The following is an 18,974-nucleotide window of genomic DNA, read 5'->3' on the forward strand; positions in this document are numbered from 1 at the left end:
GTTGTATGTAAAGTAAATAAGGTTTTTAAAATGTTTAAGAAGCTTCATTTAAAATTAAATTAAAATGCAGAGCCCCCCGGACCGGTGGCCAGGACTCGGGCAGTGTAAGTGCCACTGAAAATCAGCTCACGTGCCGCCTTCAGCCTGCGTGCCATAGGTTGCCTACCCCGGTGTAGGGACTTGAAATTTGACAGGGCGTGGTCTTTGCACCAGTGAGGTAATGTGATACCTCCCCCTGGAAATATGCCCAATTTGATCTAGTTATAAGCCTTTCAAAAGTTACAGTTCACCCATGCTCAGTAGAGACGTCTTAGATTTTAAGCTCTGAATTTCCTGAAAATTCTGTCTGCCCTCAGTATGTTCCAGCCTGGGGATGAGCAGGACTTTCCCTGCAATTGCAAGTGTCTGCTATAGGTAGGGTCCTACCAAATTCACGGCCCATTCTGGTCATAGAATTTAAAAAAATCATAAATTTCATGATTTCGGCTATTTAAATCTGAGATTTCATGGTGTTGTAATTGTAGGGGACCTGACCCAAAAAGGAGTTGTGTGGAGGTGGCAAGGTTATTGTGTGTGTGTGTGTGTGGGGGGGAAGGTTGTGGTACTGTTATCCTTACTTCTGTGCTGCTGCTGGCGACAACTCTGCCTTCAGAGTTGGGCAGCTGGAAGGCAGTGGCTGGGAACCCAGGTTTGAAGGCAGAGCCACCAGCAGCAGCAGCACAGAAGTAAGGATGGCATGGTGTAGTATGGTATTGCCCCAAATTCACGGCCCATTCTGGTCATAGAATTTAAAAAAATCATAAATTTCATGATTTCGGCTATTTAAATCTGAGATTTCATGGTGTTGTAATTGTAGGGGACCTGACCCAAAAAGGAGTTGTGGGGAGGTGGCAAGGTTATTGTGTGTGTGTGTGTGGGGGGGGGGAAGGTTGTGGTACTGTTATCCTTACTTCTGTGCTGCTGCTGGCGACAACTCTGCCTTCAGAGTTGGGCAGCTGGAAGGCAGTGGCTGGGAACCCAGGTTTGAAGGCAGAGCCACCAGCAGCAGCAGCACAGAAGTAAGGATGGCATGGTGTAGTATGGTATTGCCCCCCTTACTTCTGCACTGCTGCTGGTGGGGCGCTGCCTTCAGAGCTGGGCACTAAGCCAACAGCCACCCAGCTCTGATGGTAGCGCAGAAGTAAGGGTGGCAATACCACAGCCCCCTCCCCCAAATAACCTTGTGACCCCCCTGCAACTCCCTTTTGGGTCAGGAACCCCAATTTGAGAAACGCTGGTCTTCCCCTGTGAAATCTGTATAATATAAGGTAAAAGCACACATGACCAGATTTCATGGCCCGTGACACGTTTTTCATGGCCGTGAATTTGGTAGGGCCCTAGCTATGGACCATGCCAAGACTGAGCTCACAAAATGAGAGCTGGGACACACCCCAGAGTGATGCAAATTTCAGCGCTGTAAAGTGGCAGTGTAAAGTACCAGCACTGGGAGCGGTAGCTACTCCCCTCATGGGGGTGGGTTTTTTTACAGCGCTGTGGGAGCTCCCCCTAGCACTGGTGCCGCGACTACACAGCCATGTTAAAGCGCTGCCGAGGCAGCACTTTAACACTGGTAGTGAAGACATACCCTAAGTGACTGGGCACTCCTCAACTCCTAATGACTTTAGTGGGAGTTGGGGTATTCAGCCACTTTCCAGATAAAGCCCTTACCACTGTATTCTTAAACACAAGACATTTCCAGCCAGAAACCTGAAAGAATGAAATCAACTAGGAACATATGTTCATAAAAGCAAAGGGGGGTGTTAAAATATAGAAGACTAGTGTTGATATCAAGAATCATAATGGACAAAACCAGACATTTACTTTAGGACTTTTCTTTTGTTTAAAGATCTTTTATTTTATTCAGAGTTCAGTTAACTGGTTTTAGAGGTTTTCTTTTTGATTCTTGATTTAGGTTGTTTAATATCTTGTCCTAACAGGTAATGTCTAAAGTTCACTGGCAAACAATAATGGTAACAACAGCTTTAATTCCTATGCCCCAATTTATCATGGGTGATTATATAATTTGTTTAAATCTTTATAACTAGACATTAATAAAATTTGCATCAGTAACTAAATCAAGTTAGTTCCATCAATGCAAACTCTTAATGCAGATGGGCTGCTCTTGCACAGGGGGGGACATATACCACCACTTAATTTGGCAGTCAATTATGTAGCTCCACAAGTGAAATTAAAAAAATATTTTAAGGCCTATCTTCTACATGCTTTGGTGATGCAGGCTATAGAAAGTAAGAGTTAACAGGTAAATTTGCCTTAAGTGCTAAAACTAATTATAATGCAAATGTACATTTTTTAAATAAAAAATAAAGTCTCAAAACAGTATTTACTTTTCCATGATAGAGGAACTGAAAATGTTTGAATTCAGTAATAGAACCTGGAGGTGATCTGCTTTGCCTTCATTCCGCACTTAGAGAAGGCATTATTGGAGGCCACTGAAGATCTTTGTAGACCAGGGATCTGCAACCTTTGGCATGCGGCCAAAGCCGCTGGTGGGCCAGGACGGTTTACCTGCAGCATCTGCAGATTCAACCGGTTGCAGCTCCCACTGGCCACGGTTCACCGTCCCAGGCCAACGGGGGCTGCTGGTTGCCCTTCCCGCAGCCCCCATTGGCCTGGGATGGCGAACTGCGCCAGTGAGAGCTGCGATGGGCTGAACCTGCAGACGCTGCAGGTAAACAAACTGTCCCAGCCAGCCAGCCAGATTTCCCTGACTGGCCGCATGCCAAAGGTTGCCAATCCCTGCTGTAGACCATATTTTACCCCACTGGTGGCATTTTTAGTTCAGCCATATCCAAGCTAGTCAGTCTGCCTGTGAATGGAACAGATTGCTGGTCTCTCACTTTTTGGGGGTGAGAAGCAGGACAGAAGAGGAAGAAGAGGGGGAGACGCTACTAGTTAGATTACCTCAGCATTTCTCTAAGTGCTAGATGTGCCCCCCCCACCAAATGGTGTACAAAAGATAAGCTGGGGGTATTCTTAAGATATATAAATTAAGACAGGTAGGCCTTTAACAACACATGGCACAGTTGGGGGAGAGGGGAGGATTATGTGTGGAATTTGTTTCATTTTCCTGAAGAGAGGCTCAGCTTTCAAAACATTTGGAAAACACTGGATTGTTTGAAGCAGCTTGGTTGACTGAATATTTCAGTCCCTGTTCTTTTCTAATATGCACCAACATGTGAGAGGTGAGGTATAACATATTATGCACAGAGTTATATGTTGCAAAAAATTATAATTTAAAAAGTAAAGTCATAATATGGTGGATCTGCATACAACACAAAAACAGCTCCTTCCTTGGGGACACTTTCTCTGGGGATTTCTTCTTGACCCTCCCTAAAACTGGGTTGCCTTCTGATAGAAAGATATTCTTAGCATGCCTTTCTGGGGACAGCCCCTAAATTTAGAAGGCATAGCTGCAGCTCTAAAGCAGCCTTTTTGCAACTACCTGTTTGTTTCTCTTCACCCTCTTCCAGTTGATGAGTACTCTTGAAGAAATGACATTTTTTGAGAATGTGCTACATAGAAAAAAATTATTTTTCTTCAAAATGCTCCTAGATTCGTTGAACTTATGGGTCCAGTCATCCTGTCAGTTGACCTCAACATTTGTTGTTCAAGCATAACTGATGGAATTATCAGATCCCTTAATTAAAAAATTCCTGTCAAAATGTAATAGAAATTTGATTCTTAAAAAACAGAAGAGCCATTCACTTGAACCTTCAGGCTCAGTCTTGTCCTGCACAGTGCATATGCACTAAGATGTTTTATAAGATGGTAGGATGCAGAGAGCCCAAGGGAAAGGACAGACAATCAAGCTAGCTGGTGCACCAAAGCTCCAGGGAAATATGTTCTGTTGCCTAATGGGAACAGTGAAATCCCCCCCCTCCCCCAACAAGCTCCGATCTGCAGCACACCCTCGCTGGGGTTCAGGCTGCTTCAAGAATCATCTGTTCGCATCCTACTGTATGTCTTCCCTCATAGCCTAGGGTTTGACAAGTTGGATGTTATCTTTTTTCTAGAAGTGACTTAATTCTCACTTCTGACGCTTGTCTCAGCAGACCATTCTAATTCTTCACAACAAAGTTTCCCTCCAGAGAAAATTTTGTTCAGTGGGAGGAATGATGGTTTAGCTGTGTATTAGTCAGGGATAGCTGATTTTATTTATTTATTTATTAAATTTTTGGTAGCTTCAGTAATTGTCAAGCAGTGCAATTACTACAAAGTACTGTAAGTACTTTATTTTATTACCCTTATCTTTCTTCCCCATTTCCTGTTTGTTGTATCTAGTCTCACGATTACACTGTAATGTGATGTGTGCGTGTGTTTTTGTACAGCCTCTAGCACAATGGATCCTGATGGGGGCCTGCAGGCACTACCACATTACCAATAATAAAGGATTCAAGCCATAAAGCAAAGGAGAATAGGTGTATCCATATTTACTACACCCACCAATGTGGTATCTGAGTGTCATTTACACTGGAGAACACCATTCGAGACTATGTAGTTCAAAAAAAGAGGATACCTCCTTCTGATTAAGAAACCTGAAGTTTCAAAAGTATTATTAAATTAGTCATTTGCGAGTAAACAATGAGTTAGGAAGTTATTTTCCCCAATTGTAGTGGGAATTTCCATATGAAAGTGCAACAGGGATCACCACACTATTTATCTGATTGTTTGCATGGTGTTCTTGGCAATTACCCTACACAGTAAATTGGGTGGAATTTTAGCTCAGCAGGCTCACAGGACTTGGAACTAGGTGGAATGATTTTGTGGCCCACACTTATAAAAAATGGCAGTAAAAAGTCCAGACAGCGAGCAAATAAAATAAGAATGCTTATTACCTCCAGGCACAAATGATGAAGCACACGCAAGGCTAAAAATTAACACTGATGTACAGGCACGTCACACTTTTCTCAGCCATGATGTGCACAAGGTGACATGGGCAGCCCACGGAGGGGGGGGGAAGGGGGAGAACAGGACAGAAGAAGAAGAAGAAGAAAAAAAAAAAAGAGACAGCTGTTGCTCTCGAATTAATGCTGCAACACCCTTGTGCAAGCTCATTGTGACAGAAGCACTATCACTTCCAAAAGCCAAACAGGATTTTCCTGGTCTCCATATTTGGATTCAGAGCTGAAAAATATTCTCTCCAGTGGCACACTCTGGACATGCTGGGACCAATAGCAACTAGGTGATCACTTTACATTTGCTGTAATCAAAATGTCAAATCACGATTGGGAACAGCTTGCTGGTGTCTGCTTCACTGCTGGTATCACTAGCTAGACTAAATCGTGAACGCTTTCTATTAGATGGTTTACATCATTTGCCATCTCTGATGATGGCTGTTTTTGTGTGTGCACATTCATATTTTCTGGCAATTTTGAAATCAGGAAATGCAATCATATCTCAAATTTTCTGAAAACTGCTCGCCACAACTGGCAAGTTATACCTGATGAGAAATCCTCTTACCAACATTCTGGTATAGAGCATGCTGTTGTCAACTTCCATGGTGAAGAACTGCTTTATATCTGTGCTCTGCTAGCTGCTGTTTTTTGCAGTTTCAACATGCTTTTTCACATTAACGTGAATTTTCACATAGTTATGACCGGCATGCACAACAGATTTGTCCATGGGACAAAGCTGACAGTAGACATAATCATTGCCCTTTCTTGACAGCTTAATCACATTTGGTTATATAGTTCATTTTTGAACTTCTGAAACCTTTTTGAGTGTTTTTTGGTATATGTGGCTCATTTTATCACCCGCAGCAGTCGTTTTGATAAACAGTGGTGGTTAAGCTTTGGGGCAAGTAGGGCGTAGAAAGAAAATCGTGCCTGCTTGCCCCCATGGAACTACTCTCACCAGGGATGCAATCAGAATTTTCCCCATTGCACTCCTCACCCCAAACAGGGTGAAGGGGAGGATTGGTCTCAGGAAAGCTGCCTTGCTATGACGCCTGGTGGAATCTCCATCAGTGAGGTTTTTAAGAACAGGTTAGACAAACGCCCGTCAGGGATGGTAGTTATTACTTATCCTGCATTGAGTGCAGGGGGCTGGACTAGATCGGTGATTCTCAACCTGGGGCCCAGGGGCCCCCGGGGGGCTGCAACCAGGTTTCAGGGGGGCTGCCAAGCAGGGCCAACAGATTTGCTGGGGCCCAGGACAGAAAGCTGAAGCCCCACTGCATGGGGCTGAAGCTAAAGCCTGAGTAACTTAGCTTCACGGGACCCTATGTGGCATGGGATCCTGCGCAACTGCCCTGCTTGGCCCTGGCTTTTATATGCAGCAAAACAGTGGTGTGGCAGAAGTGGGCAATGGAGTTTTTATAGCATGTTGGTGGGGGGGGGGAGGGGGAGAGTACTTAGAGAAAAAGGTTGAGAACCCCTGGACTAGATGACCTACTGAGGTCCCTTATAGTCCTATACATCTATGATTCTAAGGAGGGAGCCTGAGAGGCGTGGGGGGGGGCACCCTTCCTGTCTAAGGCCAAGCCCCCCCCATTGCACCCTGAACCCCAAACTGAAAGAAGGGGAGGATTGGTCCTAGGAAAGCCTCCCTGCTATGCTACCTAGGTTCCTTAATTACCGTGGCCAGGCCCAGACCTGCTTCCCGGGATGATCCTCCTCTTCTCCCTCCAGTGTCCCATTCCCTCTCCTCCTCCACCACAACTGCCTCCTTCTGCCCTTCTGGCTTTTCCTCCCACACAGACTGCACAGCAACAGATCAGATAGTAGGCAAGCGACAACGATTCTGAATGGAGTTTGGGGCATGGGATTCACCACCCAAGTCACAGGTGGCGTGTTGTGCTCTAACTGCCCAGTGTGGATCCTGCTGGCATGCTCTACAAGGTATCTAGAGCACATCAACATAACCCAGCAAGTGCACATGGCAGCTAAAGTGCAACACCCAGCCTAGGTGATGGATCTGGCACCTCAAACCCCATTCAAATCTGCCACTGCTTGCCTCCTGTCAGACCTGTCATTGCGCAGTCTGTGCATCTGCCATAGGGCTGGTGGTGAAGAATGGCCCCTGCAGCAATATTTGATATGTTCACTGGACCCGAGTCATGGGGAATGATGCAAAAGTCATAGATGTAAGGCCTGAATTCATAATTACATGTAAAAATTGGGAAGATTACAGAAAATTTGACAGGGCTGGTATCTCCACTATTCCTAACCTACCCCCTCCTATCCATACTAAAGGCTTAGTCTGTCTCTCTGACATCTCCTTGTGGAGGTCTAGCTGTTCACTCAAGCTCAGCATGACTAAAACAGAGCTCTTAATCTCCCCAGCTAGCTGTTCCTCGATCACTGTGAACCTCATCATCATTCTACCTATCACTCTGGCCCATAACCTTGGTCAGAGTCCAAGATGATGCCTAGTTCTCACATCCAGACTATGGATTCTTTATGCATAAATTGCTAAAATATGGCCTTTCCTCTCCACATAGCTAAAACTCTCGCCCAGGCTCTCATTTCGTATCTTGATTATTGCAACATCCTTTTCTCTGGCCTTGACAAATGCAATCTTGCCCTGTTCATATACACTCAAAATGGTGCTGCAGATATCATTTTCCTAGCACATCACTTTGAACGTGTCACCCCTCTCTTTGCATTCCTCCAGTGGCTCCCTCTTCTCTATTGCATCAAATATAAGTTGCTTGTTTTCACTTTCAGGGCCCCTTCATGACCGATCATCCATCAGAAATCAGGGCCCTAATGTTTTTCTTTTGAGAGGGAGGAGATAGTTATACTCTATCTGAGCAGAGGAAAGTGAAAAAATTAGATAAACTCACACAGGAAAAAGATATATATTAACACAAAGGTAATAATGAAAAAAATCAATGGAAATGGTGAATAATATATATATATATATATATATATATATATATATATATATAATAGAATATAAAGGATGAATTGAGGAATAAATGGAAATTTACAAAATCAAATATTTGAGACAAATATTGAAGACATTGTTTCTTAATGATTATATCTATGTAAAAGGATGTAAAAGAAAGATCAAGAGGAGAGTTTTTTTTTAAACAAAAATTTAAAAATCAATGGATTATGTTTTGAAAGGGCAGTTTAGGCGCTGACAAAGTTATTGGACAGTTTTACCCTATTTTATCGTTTTCCCTGTTTAGTATATTCAAGGTATGTATGCAACAGTCAAGGAGGAAAAGTTAATAGGTCTTGGAATAAAGCATGAAAGAATAATAATGTATGGAAAAGAAGTCATTAAATAAGGAAGAGAAAAGAGGGAGAAACTCTCAGAAGCAGCGATTAAGTAGCAAAGAAAGAAAAGCAACCTGTTCAATCCACATTTAAAAAACAAAACAAAACAAAAACTAATTTGTCCTCCTGGTCTTCCCTCACTGCAATGAGTTTATTACAGGCTTGAACTGTTGCCTGTCATGTCTTGTTTAAATATAAACTTTTTCAGTAAGTAGATTCTTGTCTTTAAAAAACACAGTTCTGCTCTGAAAATGGAGACTAAAAATAGCATTGAAGCCTCCCATTCAAGTCCTGTTTTCTGTCTCAAACTTAGTCAATTAACAAGTAAAATTATGGGTTTTTCCCCTGAGCTGCTAGCTCTTTTTTTGTTTTTTGTGCTGTTTTTTAACTGCAAACTCACCCTGGACTGTGACAATCAAGCTATGTCTTTTGACTGAAATTAGTTCTGGTGAGGTGGACAGCAATGGATTAAGGTCTATATTACTTGCATAGACGTATGTAACAATATGGCAATTTGAGAATACAGCCACAAATACTAAATTAAAAATCTATACTTAGTTGCAAAAATATTAGATATAAAGGGCAAGGTATTTAGAAGTATTTAATAGTTTTCCTAAGAAACAAGTTTCTTAATAAAAATCACTTAAACTACGATATTTTTAAGATAAGGAAATGTTGAGCAATCTCTGTAAAGAAAATACATGTTATACTAGCATGGATTAATGTGTCAGGAAACTCTGAGGACACATTAACCTCTTAAGTTCATATTGATTGGGAAGCCCATCATGAACAATACTTCTGCAAATTAGCAAGTGAACAAGTAAAAGGAATCTGTGTTTATTATTTTGCCAATTTTTGGATCATTTTAATAATACTTCATGATTTAAACATACTGTAAATTATTTGTTTTTTTAAACAATCAAGTCTTATTATTAAGAAATCGCATTCACTACAGTGGTCGGGAGTCTTTCCTGGTTGGCAGAGAGACTGCTATTTGATTAATTAGAGTCTGCAAATAAGCAATGGTCTACTTTAATTTTATATAAGATTACTGAGTGTGTTTGAGAGAGGACAAATGTCCTAAAGAAGCTCCTGAGAGAAGTGAGTCAGTCTTAAGTTTCCTAACACCTCCTGCCCCTCAACAAAAACAAAGAAACCAACAAGCCAACCAGACAGATAAACCCTCAGCTACCATTCTAAGTTTATTCAATATCATTCTTTTATTGAGTAAATGCACTTTAGTTATTTTTGGGGAAAAGCTCTGATTTAGCATTTATCCTGTCTGCTTAGTAAGGGAATGTGCATACAGCAGTTCTCTGTAATCTTGCTGCAGAGCTGCGAACTGAGATAGCTCCACTTGCTGCTTTAGGGAGCGACATATACACCATTTGTTAATATTAGGGTTTGTCTTCAGTGCAGTTAGTTCAAGGTATAACTCAAGTGTTGCCCTTAACCCAGTCCTGTCCACACACAAATATCTCTAACTCAAGCTAGCTGGACCATAAGGAGCATAGGCTGAAGTTTAAGCACAGATGACACTCAAACCAGTAATGCAGTTGGGGCACAGCTACTCTCTACTATTAATCCAATTACACTGTGCTGCTCGAGTGTTATTTTGCAGTATGGCCGTTCTCATTTTAGCTAACCTAACTAGAAAGGAGTTAATTTGAGTGTAGATTACTGCAGAATTAGCTTGAGTTAAGATATAATCTTAGAAGAACCAAACATCCTCCCTGCTAGAAAGGTTAGCTGCACAGCTTTGAAACAGAACAGCTTAATGCAACGGCTTTCCCATCAAGGCTTTAAATTGTAAATGTTCAGGATGTGTATTGGGAATAATCTTAGGCCAGGTCTACCCTCAGAATTTACATTGGTAAAACTACGTCACTTGGGGTGTGAAAAAGCCACACCTGAGCCATGTATTTATACTGACCTAACTCCCCAGTTTAGACAGTGCTATGTGAACGGGAAGTCTTCACTAGCTCTTGCGGAGATGGATTATGCTCTCCCATCAGTGAAGACAGTATTACGCCAAAGCGCTACAGCTGCGTAGCTGCATCACTGTATGTGTAGACAAGTCCTATTTCAACAGCCTATTTAGAAACATTTGTTTTACATAGGTTTTTTGGTTAATAATCTGTCTTTTGCTATTCTTCTGCTATAACACCATGATATTGGTTTATAAAATGACTAAAGTTAAAAATATTTAAATTATCTATATCCCTTTCAACACAATTTAATCTAATAAGTATTTTCACATATAACAGATACAGGATTACAACAAAATACTTTTTAGAACAACATTTCTTAGCTTGTCATTTTCCCAGCATGAGCACTGCGGCTTTACCTTTAAATGTTTACCAATACTTCTATCTCATCTCCCACGTTTTCCCCAACCCTCACTGTTCTGTGATTCCTAACTGAGTGGCATATGATTGTGGATGAAGGTGATCACTAATTCAACACAATGCTGTGGATGTAGGTGCAGCTCTGAAATAAAACAATAATGAAACATAGTTGAGTTTGTTACTTATTAGGAAAATTTGTAAGGCTTATTTGAAATTTTCTTCAGTTTAAAAATGCACTGCTCTGAGGAGTGAAGTACATTAGTACGCAGTATATGTCAAATTCATCCTTTGTGTAATACTGCTGGTTTCTGTGAAGTTACAATAAGGCTGAGTTTGGCTCTATATGCTCCTCAGACCTCTCAGCAATAGCACACCATTGTGGATAATATGACAGCTCACCAATCAGGCAGCAGGAAGACTTCCAAGTTTACTCTGGGGGAATTCTGCACCACTGCGCAATGCTGAATTGGCACCGAAATTAATGTTTTTGCACAGAATTTCTGCCACCCTGAAATGGGCAGCAGAGCTGCTGACCACCACTAGGGGGCACTGGACCCAGCAGAGCCCAGCTCACAAATAGAAAACACTGCCAGGGGAAAGGGGAGGGAGCTGGAGAGTTCCTGGCAGCTGCAGTTCCCAGCACACCCTCAAGGAAGGAGAGGTAGGCGCCACGCAGGTAACGCAGTACAAGCCCAGGACCCAGCATCAGGATGTTTCTCCCTCTGGATCCCTGGGGGGGGGGGGAGGAGGCAGGTGAGGGGGTGAGAGTATCTGGGCTGGGGGCCCCACAGATGGGCTATGAGGGGGAAGGGTGCAGGTATCTGGGCTGGGGGCACCCCACCGCTGGGCTCTGAGTGGTGGGCGGTAAGGGGTGCATGTGAGTGTTTGAACTGGGAGAGAGGGGGACCGTAGCTGGGCTCTGGTGGGGAGGAGCTGTAGGTATCTGGCCTTTCTGCTGGGCTCTGGGGGGGAAGGGGCATAGAAACAGGAAATGGGTTGTCATACGGGTTTCCTTAACACTCTACTCCTGGAGGAATTTTTTTGTGTCTGTATTGTAACAGACATAGTTGCTGATAGGTATTCTGAAATATATTACCAAAATAATTGACACTGGCGTGATTATGTAGTGTTATTTTGACAAATAAAATATGCAGAATTTTAAAATATTGTGTGCAGAATTTTTATTTTTTGGCACAGAATTCCCCCAGGAGTAAAGTTATGTACTTTAACCTGTGATTTAGTATTACTAAATCCTATAGACAGCCTACTACTACTATCAAGTAATAATAACTAATTGAACATTTCTCAGATATTCTACCTTTTGCTGTTAGAGAATAATTTAGAATGAAAACTGTTCTTGCTAAGCTCCTTCAATAGACTTTGCAATGTAAATTAATTTAGGTACATGCAAATGTCCTTGTATTAAACAGCTTAACATCTTGCAGGGTCTAGTTTAAAGGGACAGTCATCTTAAAAAAGAAAGGCACACCAACCTCAATATTTTAATTTACTGTTGTTACAAGTAACACTTAAAATTACTGAAGTCAAAAGATGAGGAAAATATCTAATTTTGTACTTTATGCATTTCTCAGAATTTTGTGCATAGTCCGTTTCACTGTTTCCCCATGATGTTTGTTGAGGGTCTTTTACACAGCAACAGAAGACACTTTTACAAAAATTTAAAAGAGGAATATGTGATTGAAAGAAACAAAAATATGGAAGATGAACTCTGAGCAGGATCAGTAACTCTACTTCAGATGAGCCTCCAAAACTCTAATATTTTTGGAAAAATTTTAATATACAATAAGATATTTAGTTTCAGGAATATAACTCATTTAAAATAAAACAAACACTTCACTGCTCACCTGAGAGAAGGTACAAATAGTGGGCAGAATCTCAGTGTCTACCGGCAGCAAGTTGCTAATTACAAATTTAGCTTTTAAAAAATACTGGTTTTAATAATTTTGTTTGCAATATTCAGAATGCCTTAATGTAAGCCAAACTATGCTGAGCTATACGTTTCATACAATTCCAGGAAATACTGTTAAATTGGCACTACCACTCACTGCATCCTATTGAGACCCTGTAACACAATTCTATCCCCATACAGTTCAAATGTTATAAGTGTATTTCTGTAATAATTTGAAACCACTCAGACAAACTGTTGGAAGAGACAATTGCCTCAGTTTAAAAACATTCCACACAGAATGATGTATGGTTTAATAGATTAGCACATTAGACTTAAAAGCATAATCTTTGATGTGGCTATTTTAAAGTGGTCTTAGCAAAAGTATAAAATATTAATCCTGTTTTCCAATAAACATAACTTTTGATCTGCTGAATCAGTCATGCTACATATAATAATCAGAGAGGGAGGACAATGTAATTAAATTCATTTGGGGAAATAAGACATTAGCACAATGCTGTATAAACTAAAAATGATGCAATCACAGAACAACATTCCAACGAAGGCAAATACACTGAGTACAGTAATTTTAACAAACAAGTTTTTATTTTATGTTCAATCCATAGTATTGTGCAATCAATTCAAGCTACACAATACATATATTAAAATTTGTTTAGAAAAATACGCAGAGTATATATTGTATTTAATTTGTTAAGTGTTTCTAACTTTAATAACGTCACTCAATATTTCCTTTTTATTCTGAAATTTGAAAAAATCTAAAATAATTTCAAAATCAATATTAAACTTCTTGAGGATTCTTAAAATACAGCATTAACACATGGCTAGACAAGGTTGCTGTAGCAATATGTAGCTTCAGAATTCAGCAAGTATTTTTAATTAATTATTTTACTGTTTTTAAATAAAAATTTCAGGGATATATTTGCTAGTGGAATTATGCTGTTTTGGATTAATTGCAATGGTTTTCCTACTGAAAACGGATATACTTTTTCTTATTTACAAAACAACCAAATTCCTAACAGCAGTTCCCCACCTATCACTGGTGCCCTCCTGAGTCATGCCTGGCATTATACCAAAGCTGCTTGGTGCAAATGGCAGGAGGTGACCCAAGTTCTCTGTGATAAAAAGATGCCAGTAATTTGACCCATCCTAATGTACAGAGCAGAGAGAGATGCCCAGCCACAAAAAAGAAATCAGTATGCCCTCCACCACAGAAATGAAGATGTTCAGATGGTCAAATGGTTGGACACTCCAACATAGAAAACAAAATGAGATTGGGAGGGGCCTGCTGTGGCTCACCCCAACTGAGGACAAGTTGAGGAAGGCTAGGCTACATTGGTATGGACATGTCCAGCAGAGACCTCAAAGTTATATTGGTAAGATGGCCTTTACAAGGATTGTGGACAGAAGACAACCAAGGGGGAGGCCAAAGACTCAGTACATGAACTGGATATCAGCAGACCTTAGAGACACTAATTTGCATGGTAGCCAGGCATACAATTATGAGTTTTGGAAGAAGACTATAAAAGTCACCACTCCTGAACAGGGAAGTGGCAAGAAAGAAGAAGAGTCCCTTGCCCATCATTGTGGAAAGAGGTAATCTGTTAAATTATTTACTAACCAAGTTGTTGTGTTATCTTGTTGGAAGCATATGTCACCAGGGTTCCTTGATTTGCCCTGGCTGATGATTAGGTTCACAATGTAGTCTGAAGTACTGGTATTGATCCATAAAGCCCTAAATGACTTGGTTCTTGCCTACTTGAGACACGGCTTCTCTTCTCATGCCAACAATCAGAAGACATGCAAACGGTAGTCCCTTTGGTATAAAGAGAAGGGGAGCTGTCATTAGAGTGTTCTCTGGCAGGTGCTCACTATTTTAAAACTAGTCCTTGGACTGAAACAGCATGAAACTGTTGATCTGCAAGCATACAGTAATGACTATGAATTTACTTAGAATTTGGGAATGAAAAGGGGAGAGGGCTTGTGAGGTAGGGAAGTACTGGTTGGATTTAATTGTGGTTGGATATTTTTTGGCTTGCAATGAAGAACAGCTGCTGGCTTTACTGCTTGAGGGCATGAAGGGAAACTACGTATTTTTTGTCTAAAAGTTCTGTAGATCAGACCATATATTATTCTTGCCACTGCACCTTGTAAGCAGTCACATGAAACAAAACTGCTTAAGCTACTAACAAGCCTATCAAATGCAGAAAAACATTTGAAATAGACTCGCATCTAAAGGCAGCAACCTCAGTTCCCTGGGCAAAAGGGCAGGACAACTGTGCTAAAGAATTGGGCACTGTCATACACTGCACGGCTGCACACAACAGGCTGTGCATATATTTTGTTCTCTGTCTTCCAGTCTAAATAGCTGAGTTGATATGAAGTCACAGCATGCATTTACAAATACGTATAGCACATTAAAACTTTAAGAGAGATGCAAACATCTTTTTGTCTTTAGTTCCTTTAATTTCTTGCAAAGGCCTCTGATTCAGAAAGGCTGGATATACATGCACTGGGGAGTCACTTCAAATAAAGTGCCTTTAAAGCTTTTTTTTTGGGGGGGGGAGAGCAAAAGTTGGGGGGCCACCTATTTACCATGTGTTGGGAGGGAAGAATTCACAAGTCAGCTAAGCCCTACATTCTGCAATGCACATTTCCCACAACTGTCATGAGAGCTGAAGATAATTAAGTTTAAGTACTACTTAAGGAGCTAGTTTTAGAGTATTCCACTTCTACTCAAAGAGATGACTGTCTTATTTTTCTTTACTAAAAACCATAAATGAAGTTTTCAACCCTTTCACTAAAAGGACAGTTTGATAGAAATGATTATTTCATCATATTCACGCACAGCTTAACAACGCTCTTAACATGAAACTCTGGACATAAAAGAAGCCTCTGTTAATTCAGAGAATAAAGAGATTTATCACTAAAATAGGTTATCTAACATAACGAGTTAATTCCTTCAGAAAACATGTACACATATATCGGAAGAAAGCTTAATACTGTATAATCTATATCAACGAAGAGGTGTCCATCTGCTTGTCACTCACACCTATGAGGAACAAAGAATACAATCCTAAAGTCATTACTGAGACAAAACTCTTAGTGACATCAACTTGCCCAAGCAGGTTTTGTGGACTTTGACCCAAGCTAACTGAATATATTGAGAGCTTCATGGCTGTAACTAACAGTGTGATTGAAGTAGTAAAAACCGCTGGGCCTCATTTTTCTCGAAATGTCTATCCCTACCAGATTAAATAGCTAGAGCGCCCCTCCCACCAAGTGTCATGAAAAATCCAACCTCTTTCTATATTCAAGATTTTAAAAACTTCCATGAAAATATCTTAAAAATAGAAGAGACTCATAAATATGCCAAACAACCCCTACTTCTTTTGCAAACAACTGAACTAGTAAACTCTTCAGTTAAAGATTACTCAAAAATCAGCATATAAGTTTAACAAAGAGAATCAAGTTAGATTTACATGAACACACTGACTTTTTAGTACCGCCTGTATCTACTTGTTATCCAAGATAGATTTAGCTTACTTTCTCTCTTAAAAAAAAAATATTGTAGAGTAGTCCAGTTTTCAAAGCTAGCAAAATTGATTACATTTCAGAGAAACAAGTTACCTATACAAATGATACTTACCAAGCAATGTATTTCATAGTGCATCTTTTTTTAAAACCACAATCTATTTTTCTGTTTGCTTTCTACAGCAGTTGGTACCAATGAGCATGCTCAAGTATTTCCTATGGGAAATGATAATACATCATATATTTGATTGCAAGGAATACTCCAAGTCTGCAAGAACTCACATCTCTTTCTCAGAGGCTAGTATCAACGTTCATCCAGTTTGGGCTTGCTCCCATCGCCCAAATACTAGTGATAGTTACTCTTTCATTTTAGCTTACAATCCAATTTCTATATTTGTAATATTATCAGCACGAGTGATGTCATGCGTAGGAAGAAACTAACAGAATAAAAGTCAAGACCACTTTTTGACTTTGATTTCAGGACCAAAGAGAAACATACATGAACGTATTACACAAAGCAACACATCTTCAAAAATTATTATAAGGAAGCAATTACATTTGAAAAGCATAAAGAAAGAAAGGGGAACACTAGATAATTATTTTATATGAACTCTTTATGGCAGTTTCCACAGTCATGAACTTTACATCATAAAGAACAATCTGAACATCTAGATTAACATAATATGCTTATCAATAACGTCTTAAGTAACAAATCATGAAGTTTTATCACTTAGGAATAACTTTCCTCTCGATTTCATTGTATTGGTATGCTTATACTTGTATTTAAACACCATTTAAAACAGTATGTAGTAATACCATGCACTCATATGTGCAACAATATTTTTATTACTCTTTCTGAAACTGAAAAGTAGCCCATAATATATTAATTAGAATGGTTTAGTCTATACATAATCCCAGTATTAAGACACTAAAGAAAATTATGTCAAGTCACTAAGAAAAAGATTCAAATTAAACTGGCACCTATTGCGATCAGCCATGTTTGAGCTGTTTTTTAAGCTCCATGGTTCACAGTTTCTTAAAGTCTCCTGGATGAGATCAATTAAATCTGCATTAACTACAGTACCTTCCAGTGAACAAAATCAGCTTTGACAATATCTGTATTTGGCTTTCAGACAAAGTGCTAAATTCTAAGGGCTTTTTCATGTATTTTGTTCTCATTCGGCTTAATATTCATTTTGTTTCAAATACTTCTTGGAGGAAATGGACAATAATAACTGATAATATTCAGCAAGCAGAGTATATGAACCCCTTTGTAGTATACCATTTGACTAAACACACAAGAATAGCTGCAAGCTGTAGAGGTTAATTTTTTCAATTTTAGATATTGAGTATGAAAATGTAAATCCATACTTACAAGTGATGAATAGTGTACTTGCTAGAGATTAATCAATTTTATTAAATGTACAACTAATATCACTTTAGGAATTTTTATTTATATTAAGAAGTTTAAGAAATAATAAAAATTTACCAAGTCTTAAATATATTTTATTACTAAATATACAGTCTTGAAGTTTATTAATAAACTGCCAGAACTCCTTTACTTCTGGGATAGAATTTTTCTTCTTTTTCTTTTTTTAAATGGTCCTTTTCAAAAGGTCTGTCTTAGTAGTCTGGAATAGTTTCCTATATTACACATAACTCAACGACTGTAACATCCTCCCTAACAGATCAGAAAAGTCTCATTTTTAAAGAAATCAGTAACAGTCATGATGAATATGTATACCACACTAAGCACTGGCTTATTAAAAGTAGTATTGTAAAATCACACTAATTTGCATACAAGAAATGGTCTTTGCACTTCTCAAAGGCTAAATAGCATGATGTTGTAGTGATGTCTCATTAATTCAGACTTGAATGCTTTCTCAAAATATGTTACAGAACATTTACTAATAAGTTAGATACACCACAGTATGCACTTGTCAAATCAACAAACAAGATGAGTTTTGTGATGCATTATCTTTGCTTTTTGTTTGCTTACTTTATGATTTGCACAATTCAGTAACTGGGAATGGGATCCCTGGTCAATGTGAATAAGCAAGATTCTACTATGCAATTTTATTAATGAAAAATCTCCAGTTTTTGACAGTCTACAAATATTAAATTTGACCCCACATTAAAAGACATAAGACTAGAACTTTCCATTAATTTTTTTTTAATTATAGTATATGTGATAGTAAAGATTTGAAAAGACATTTTTTTAAAATCCTAGGTCGCTATCAGCATGCAAACTACACAACCAGATGACCTGTCTTTTACAGAAACATGAAATTATTTTTAGTTACCCTAACATTACTCAAAACAAGTATGACAAAATTCCCATTAAACACTTTCTAATCTGATTTCTAGGGATATTCTCCTCAGAGAGGCATTTGGCATGTTAAGTGCAAAAGAAGATTATAACAATTCAATTTACTGTAACAGACACTTTTTGTATTTTCCAAGTTCCTTTACATATGTAATTCTTCATTTCTTTCTATTGTCATATTAAACTTTGCTCTTCTGGTTCCCATTTAGCTTCTTACAATTCAATAAAGTTAGTTTACTTCATAGTTTTGAATGACTGTTCTATGCATTATTGACTACCTTGGGTATATTCACTTGTTTTACCTATTTTAGTCTTTGTTTTTATGCTGTATTACTTTGACAACTCTCGTTATCTCTTTCAAAAAAAGAAAATCATGAACATCAGATCATACTCTACCCTCATGTATACCTATGCAACTCCACTGAAATGAGCAGGGTTTCATGGTACATCTGAGAACAGAATTTTGTCCATTTACTTTTTATTATAAAATATACTGGACAAAATTTATTCAGATTCTAAACAGATAAGTGTATTTTAAAAGGTAAGAAGAGATA

General features: G+C 39.2%; 1 protein-coding gene across 10 annotated transcripts in view; it reads right to left on the reverse strand.

Moving 5' to 3' along the window:
* Positions 1-18,974, reverse strand: part of PLAG1 (PLAG1 zinc finger) — a 51,424-nt gene that overhangs the window by 26,551 nt on the left and 5,899 nt on the right. For 3 of the 10 annotated variants that reach the window (XM_042857010.2, XM_042857005.2, XM_065585572.1), the window contains exon 2: positions 14,182-14,376. The exons of 6 other annotated variants lie outside the window; for them this stretch is intronic. The gene's annotated coding sequence lies outside the window, so the exon portion shown is untranslated. Of the gene's footprint in view, positions 1-14,181; positions 14,377-16,209; positions 16,311-18,974 lie in introns of all 10 variants that reach the window. One more of the 10 variants, XM_065585571.1, reaches the window with a different exon arrangement.

This window comes from Chrysemys picta, chromosome 2, assembly GCF_011386835.1.
Source record: "Chrysemys picta bellii isolate R12L10 chromosome 2, ASM1138683v2, whole genome shotgun sequence".
NCBI classification, from domain to species: Eukaryota; Metazoa; Chordata; order Testudines; family Emydidae; genus Chrysemys; species Chrysemys picta.